This window comes from Mirounga leonina, unplaced genomic scaffold, assembly GCF_011800145.1.
Source record: "Mirounga leonina isolate KUSES-001 unplaced genomic scaffold, KU_Mleo_1.0 Mir_151, whole genome shotgun sequence".
In the NCBI taxonomy this organism is placed as follows: domain Eukaryota; kingdom Metazoa; phylum Chordata; class Mammalia; order Carnivora; family Phocidae; genus Mirounga; species Mirounga leonina.
Genome location: NW_023270377.1, coordinates 75,246,267 through 75,255,052, shown reverse-complemented (window position 1 = coordinate 75,255,052; position 8,786 = coordinate 75,246,267).

Below are 8,786 nucleotides of genomic sequence, written 5' to 3'. Positions count from 1 at the left end.
AGTTCAGCCCTTTTCCGTGAAGACTTTCAGAATGAGTGTTATTAAGTCTCAAAAGTAGTTTCTCTCTGTGCAAGGCATTTACAGCTGCTATTGAGCAAATGATTATTGGCAATAATGTGGTGGTCTAAAGTGGAAGCCACTGCAGGCATGTAGTGGGAAAGTATTCATTTCATAGCAGGCGAACTAGTGGAATGAGACTTACGGAAAGTTAAATCATTCTGAGTAACCCAGGAGTGTGAACTTTGCAGCACGCTGTCCATTTACAACATCTAAATCCCCTCCACCCTGTATTCAACAGCCGTCTCTTTGAGAATGTACAATTCATTTTAGAGCCATCCTTTCCCATTCTTCAGTGTTTATGCTTTGTGCCTCCTCAAGCAGTCAGGCTGCTCGATTATCTTAGACACTGTGGCAGAGCTCAGGACCGAGGTCGGTATATATTTTATTGTGTAGGTGGATGTTGTTTAAGTGACTAAGTCTTGTGACTGCCGTAAGCCGTGTGTATCAGAGACTGTATTCCAAGTAACTTAATTAAGTTCCATGCACACCCCGAAAATGTGCTTGTTTTTTGTTTTGTATTTAGGGGTCTTCGCTATCCTGTAAAACATTTACCAGGAAGGGATTTTGCTTTTTAGTTTCATAATGTGTTATAATTAGCATGCCTTTACACAAACAGTTGTTTGCCCTTTTCTCTTGTGTGTGAACCCCTTGTTAATCTCCACTAGGAAAATCAAAGCTGCTGGTAGGTACACAAAAACAATCACCTGAATTGTAACTGCTTTGACTTATCAAAACACAGTTCTGTCAAGTCTGGGCTCCTGAATTTACAGTAGGCAAACAAGGTTGGAGAGGAATTGGAAGGGGCATAAGCAAGGGCTCAGGCATAAGTTTGCACAGTTAAACTATGAATGTCATGCACATGCACTAATATCCTAAAGACTGGTGAGTTTTGATTGGCTGCAAAAGGGATGGATCCTGCCCAGTAAGTTGGGCTGCTTTTCTTTTGAGGTGCAACTATGGGGCTGACATATGCAGCATTCATTCCTCTCTAGGCTGTGACTCTAGATACAGTTGTACTCTGTGCTACTTTTGCGGTTGGAAATTATACTGTGATCAAGCTGATGGTTTTCACTAATCAGAGTTAAATGTTTTGGGACATTAGTTTTGTGTGTGTGCATGTGTTTTAATTTTTCCATACATATTGGCGTTTTGTTTTTTAGCTTTTGAATTTTGGAAGGTAAGTTACGAGAGGGCCACAATCAAGAACAGAGCAGTCTTTTCTTTTGCACCTCCCTGAGTATCTGGTGATGTGAACTTGAACCCTGGATCTGCATCAGTACCTGCAGCTCCCTGGCTGCTTTGCACAGTGACAAAAATCACTGCTTGATATTACCTAAAAGACAACACATGAGAGTCACAGCTGCAGGGATTCTTTACAGTTTGTTCTGTGGTCATGTTTGGAACTGTATTTCTGAATGTGCATTTTCAGGGAGTTTAATTAATATCCATAGGCATGCCCTACCTGCTTTTATTTATGACAGCAAGTCTTAATGGGATTTTTAAAAATAAAAGAACTTTGATTTTGCTCTCTAGAGCTCACTGTTTTATTGTGGGTTTTTTTTTTTTCTAAATTATTATAGGTTGCTCTGCAGAAAGAATAGACTTTTTTTCCCCCCAAGCTCTCATGCATCAAGAGTATTGAGCTGCCATACACATAGAATGTTATTGAGTGACACATAAAGTAAGATGACTTTTTAAGAAGTTGCAATTTAAAAATAAGTAAAATTATGTTACTGGAAAAAAATTCTAAATATAGGTGTGTGTTATTGTGTGTATAGGTGTGTATGCCAGTAGCCTTGGTAATGTCCTTGATGAGGACAGGCATTGACTTTGCTTTTGCTACGGTGGGATAGCTATGGTTACTAGACCTTCCACAGACACGATCAAGCCTCACCGATTGTTCTAACAGTGTTCTTCAGAGATAAAGGATCCAGTTCAGGATTACGTGCCACATTCTGTTGTCATGTCTCCTCAGGTTTCCATCTACAATTTCCACTTCCTCACTGTGAACTTTTTTTTTTTTTAAGATCACAGGGCAGTAATTTTGTATAATGTGCCTCAGTCTGGATTGTCTGATGTTTTCCTAAGATGAGATTCAGGCCATGAATTTTTGGGAGAAATATCACAGAAGCGATACTGTGATCATTTTATTGCAGTACATGATTTTGATGTGTCCCATTACCCACGATGTTACCTGTGATCACTTGATTTAAGTTGGTGGTTGACAATTTTCTCCATTGTAAATTATTCTTTTTACCTTTGGGATTAATAAGTATTTTGTGGGGAAGTCCTTTGAGTGTATCTAAACATTCCATTCCTTGTCAACCTTTTACCCACTAGTTCAAGCATTCAGTGGTGTTTGGGCTTTTCAAATGACTTTTCATGTCCCCTATCATTTCTTCTACATTTGTTAGTTGACGATCTGTCACAGATAAGTGTTTTCTTCTCCCCATTCATTTATTCATCCATTCATTTAAATGAGATTCACACTCTACTCACTGGGTTTTAAACTAATGCTATCATCATTTATTTTTATGTCCAAATTATCTCAGAGTTGGTCAGTGGGGGGGAGCCCCTTTTAGATAGCTCTTGTATCCTTTTGCAGTACCCTATCAATCTTTAAGATGTTGCAGGTTCACATTGTTTTTTCCCTTCTCTGACCCTGGAATCAGATAGTTCTCTTTCCCAGGAACCTTGGTTCCTTTCAATGTTGAACTGTATTTAGAAACCAAGATCTAGGAACTAGATGTGTTTATTACTATTGGGATATTGCTCCTGCTATGCCCTATTAGTAGACAGAATTTAGGATTATATGTATGTGTTCACAATATATATTCACACCCAAATATCCCCATTTTCTTTTTTCTTTTTTTAAGGATTTTATTTGTAAGTAATCTCCACACCCAATGCAGGCCTCGAAATCGTAACCCTGGGATCAAGAGTTGCATGCTCCACCTACTGAGCCAGCCAGGTGCCCCCAAAGACCCACATTTTTGTGTGTATTTCAATCAATCAATCAATCAATCTATCATTTATCTTTAAAATTAGTTTCACATTAATACATCCAATTTCAATCCAACATTGTAGGATTCATTTTACATTTCACCTTTGCAGGTACTGATATTTGTCCCTTTTTTGACAGTGAGAAATCCATTTCCATTATCTTAAATCTCTTTGAATGCCATTTAGTGCCTGTCATTGCTGCCATTGATGCCACATACTACCAAGCAGATGTCCTCCTCACCACAGGGAGCCTAGCGCCAGGGCTGTTGTCATTGCTGCATCCCTCACTATGTGGATCCCTCTTTACTCCCACAACCTCTAACAACCTATCTTGGGCTGCCCCACAGTGAGCATAATGACTCCCACAATTGCCATCACCCTCCGAGTGGGAAAGCTCTCCCTGAACCCATTTGGGATCCGACATTCCATGCTAGGATTACTTCTACCACAGATGTTCTCTTCATCCTACTGTGGCTCAATCACCTCACACCAGGCCAGGGCTCCATCCCAGGCATGCACTCTGAATAGCTTACAGATCTACTCAGGGAGGAAGGCAGGGAGGTAGGCAGGAAGAGAATAATTTTAAAGGGTCAGGAAAGTCAGGACATAAGAGGTGGCTTAGAAAAGTGTTTTTTACATTTTTTAATCATTCTTTTCCATTTTTATTTTTTCTACTCAATATCTTTGTTTAAATATTTTGTTTTTCAATTTAGCTTCTACATATTTGTTGGAGTATAATTGGGTCTTTTTTTTATCTTATCAGTTTTTTGGACATTCTCCATGTGATTTTGAAAATAAAGCACGTTTTCTATTTGCATCATAAAAAATTGTTAAGTATCTATGGGATTTCAAATATTCTTTGATATTCACATTTTCTTCCTTATGTTAATCTACTCTGTTTTTAAGACTTAGAAAAATGTATCAAAATTTTATATAAGTAGTTCTATTTCAATTCTAATTTCTCCTTTATATTGAAACAGTTTTGTTTATATATTATAAAACAATATTATTTAACACTTAAAGATTGATGAAAATTTACCTACTGTATTACTTAAACCCTACAGTTTCCTCATTTGTAAAATAGAGATAATTATAATTACCTCATGGCTTTGTTTGCATTCAATTGCTGTAAAGATTTTAGAGTAGTGTCTAGTTTCTAATATATGCTACATAAACATTGTTATAGAAATAAATGTAAGTAATTTGTTTATGGGGGTTATATTTCAAAAATATAACCAAACTATCTTTTTTTAAATTAACATATAATATATTATTTGTTTCAGGGCCACAGGTCTGTGATTCATCAGTCTTACACAATTCACAGTGCTCACCACAGTACATACCTTCCCCAATGTCCATCACCCAGCCCTCTAACCAAACTATCTTAATCATTATTGTCCTAGTTAATAACTTTCATCTTGAGGTTAACTTTATCTGATGTTAATCTTTTTATCTCTTTTGTTTTGCTTTGCTTTGGTGTAGGTGTTTATTTTTCCAGTGTTTCTTTGTTAACGTCTTAATTAATTTTATTTGCACGAATCTTTTTTCTCTTTAAAAAAAATTTTTATTTTTGGTGGCACCTGGGTGGCTCAGTCGTTAAGCGTCTGCCTTCGGCTCAGGTCATGATCCCAGGGTCCTGGGATCGAGCCCCGCATCGGGCTTCCTGCTCTGCAGGAGGCCTGCTTCTCCCTCTTCCACTCCCCCTGCTTGTGTTCTCTCTCTCGCTGTGTATCTCGCTCTGTCAAATGAATAAAATCTTTAAAAAAAAAAAAAAATTTATTTTTTTTATTTTATTTTTTTAAAGATTATTTATTTATTTATTTATTTGAGACAGAGAGAATGAGAGACAGAGAGCATGAGAGGGAGGAGGGTCAGAGGGAGAAGCAGACTCCCTGCCGAGCAGGGAGCCCGATGCGGGACTCGATCCTGGGACTCCAGGATCATGACCTGAGCCGAAGGCAGTCACTTAACCAACTGAGCCACCCAGGCACCCAAAAAATTTTTATTTTTAAGTAGGCTCCACACCTAATGTGGGGCTTGAACTCATGACCCTGAGATCAAGAGTCACATGTTCTGCTGACTGAGCCAGCCAGGTGCATCTGAATCTTTTTCCTCTTATATGGAGCATTTATTGAGGTTTATTAATCATCTAAGAGTCTTTGATTTCAACATGTGATTAGAGTATGTTGTTCTTATTTTGACCACAACTATTTAAACTTCCTATTTTCATCATAATTTGCATTTTCTATTTTCATTCTTACAAGTTCTCTCTTTTCTATTTCAGCCTTTCACCATGTTATCCATGCTTTCTTGAAAGTAACACTGCCCTCTCCATTTCTCCAACATAGCAATTTGAAAGTTGTGTAGTTCATGTTTGATAATCTCATTATTACTTTAAAAATGTTATATAATTGTTTAAACTTATATACTTATATTTTTTATTTATTAGTTTCTGAAATCTTATGTCCCCTATGAATTATTTAAAAAAATTAATTTGTATTTCTTTCTACTTTCTTTATCTGTGCCACCTGTGACTTCTTAATGATATACAATGAGCTTTTTGTCTTACTCTAATTGTTCTCACATTTATATTGGTTTATGTTCTTTTAAATTGTAATATTTACAATTTACTTTATAATTACAAATGTAGACAAACATGATAGTTATATAACTTTATCTTTCTTTTCCTCCCTTGTTTGGATTATGTATGCAAGTTGATTTTTCAGGACAAATAAGTAATATAGTCCTTGGGCTTTTTAATATTTGAAACATGAATATCAATTACCTATATGTGTTATAATCAATTTAGTATACAATCCTTAAATCATCCATTTTACCCTGAAAACATTGTAGATATTGCTCTATTGTCTTTTTTCCCCTAGTATTTTATTAAAATTTCAAACATAGAGCAAAGTTGAAAATATTTTACAGTGAACAGCAAACTAATGATCACTTAGATTCTACATTAGTTTTTTTTTACCGTTCTTGCTTTATCATACATTCATCCATCTATCTATTCTCTTATATATTCATTAATCTATTTTATTTTTTGATGATTTTGAAATAAATTGAAGATATTAGTATATTCCTCCCACCAAGTACTTCTCATGTATATCACTAATCAGATTTAAATATTTATTTATAACTTTTTTACGATAAATAAATTACATTCAGTAAAGTGTTTGAATCTTAATTGTATGTTTACAACATTTTGACACATGGATACCTCTGTATAACCTAAACCTCTCTTTAGGTACAAAATGTATAATCCCTACTCCAGAAAGTTCCCTAATACCTTTCCCAAGTCAATCCCAACCCTACTTCTTGAGACATAATTAACAACCACTTTTTTTTTTTTTGAGTCAATATAGATTCATTCTAAGTTCTTAAAAACTCTACAAAAAATGGAATTATGTATTTTATATTTTTTTGTGTAAGATTTCCTTCACTTGGCAGCTTTTCAGATTCAGTTAGTTGTTGTAAGTCTCATATACCTTTATCTTTTAATCTTTTTAAATTGCATTTCTTTTTATTATTAAGTTGTAAGAGTTCTTTTTTATCTTGGATAGTACTTCTCTTTCTGTCGATCTATATCTATATATCTATATTGGTAACATTTTATACCCAGTTAGTGTATGCTTATTCTTTTTCTTAAAGATGTTTTTGAAAAACATAATACTAATCTGTCAATTATTTCATTTGGTTATTGCTTTGGTTTTGGTTATTGATTTCTGTGAGTTTTCTAAGAAATCTTGGTCTATCTCTAAGTCATGAAGATATTCTCTAGAAACTACAGTTTTAGAGTTTACATTTAAGGGAATGACTCATCTTGCCTATTCTATATGTGGTGTGGATTACTATTATTGACTTATCAATGTTATCACTTAAACTTACTTGAGATAAACTCTACATGATCATAATAAATTATCATTTTTATACATTGCTGGCTTTGATTTATTAATATTTTGATAAATATTTTTGCATCCATAGTCATGGATACTGGTGTCTATTTTGTTGTTGTTTTTGAGGAGTGATGTCTTGGTCAGGTTGTGATAGTAGGTTTATGCTAGTCTCTATTTCCTGATAGCATTTGCATAATGTTGGTGTTTTTCACTTATTAAATGTTTAATAGAATTCGGGCGCCTGGGTGGCTCAGTTGGTTAAGCGGCTGCCTTCGGCTCAGGTCGTGATCCCAGAGTCCTGGGATTGAGCTCCGCATCGGGCTCCCTGCTCGGCAGGGAGCCTGCTTCTCCCTCTCTCTCTGCCTACTTGTTCTCTCTCTCTATCTCTCTGTCAAATAAATAAATAAAATCTTAAAAAAAAAATGTTTAATAGAATTCACCAGTGAAATTGTCTGTACCTAGAGTTTCATTTGTTGGAAAGATTTTTGATAACAAGTTCAAAATTTAATTTCTTTAATAGATATAGGAGTATTCAGACTTTTTGTTTCATCTTCTGTCAGTTCTGATAAATTGTATTTTACAAAGAATTATCTATTTTATCTAAGTTTTAAAATTGTTGGCTTGGGACTCTCTAAAGTTCTTGACTCTTTAAATTTGCCTTTTCACTACACTTGTGAAACCATTTTCAAATATATCTTCTGCCTTATTATTTATCTTTTCTCTCACTGGAGTTCTGATTCCATCTATGCTATGAAATGCACTGATTCTTTTCTATCACCAGTCTTCTGTTAAACCCACCTCATGTATTTTTAATCACAGATATTATATTTGTATCTCTAGAATTTTTATTATGTATATATCTATTTCTACACTGAAATTTCTTTTTTGTTTTTGTTGTTAGCATATTTTTCTTTACTTAATGGCTGCTTTTAACTCTTTCTCTACTAATTTCAACCTCTGAATCATTTTGGCATGGTCTTTTCTTTCTAAATTTATTAAAAATTTCCTGGATTATTTATGCCGAATAATTTGGGATTATATCCTAGAAACTGCGCTGTGGAGAAATTTCATTTTGGTGATATTCCTTTAGAGAGAGCTTTAGGTTCAACTCTGCAGAGAGATTTTGTGTTATTTCAGAAGGTTATTAACTTCATTGAACTCACACTGCAACCACTATCTGCCTCTTGGGTGACAGCTCAGATCTCAGTTGGGCTGCTTTGTGAATGCTCTACACATGCGTGGTTCACGTTCAGAGACTTGAGAAGAGGTTATGCATAGAATTGGGGATAGTCCCTTTCTAGCTCTTTCTTTGCCAAGATTTCACTTTGACATTCCAGTGGCTCTGTTCTTAAGACCTGAAAGACTGGGTTTTTTGCCAGAGTTTTAACCTTCCCATGCAGTGCCTGCACTTAAGCTAAAAGTGTTAAAAGTAGGAATCTTAGTCATACTAGAAGCACAAGTCCAACTACATTATATTTTGTCATTTAATATTGATTAACAGAAGCCTGCAAATATCCTATGTTTTTCCTGTGTGTTGAGCTGCTTCTGTCTAGGTTTCTTAAGATTATTTGTTTGGATTTGAAGTTTATGTCTCAGTATCATATTTTATTATTTTTCTGGATTATGATGAGTCAATTTAATCTTTATTCAGTCAGGAAAGTTGCCTTGTATTGTGTCTGAATGTTTTCCTATTTTAGTATTTCAGTTTTCTTCTCCAGTCATATCAGTTATCCATATATTAATCCACTTTGCCTTTCCATTATATCTATCAAGTTCCTATCTAATACATATCATATCTTTGTCTCTTGCTCTGTTCTTTGG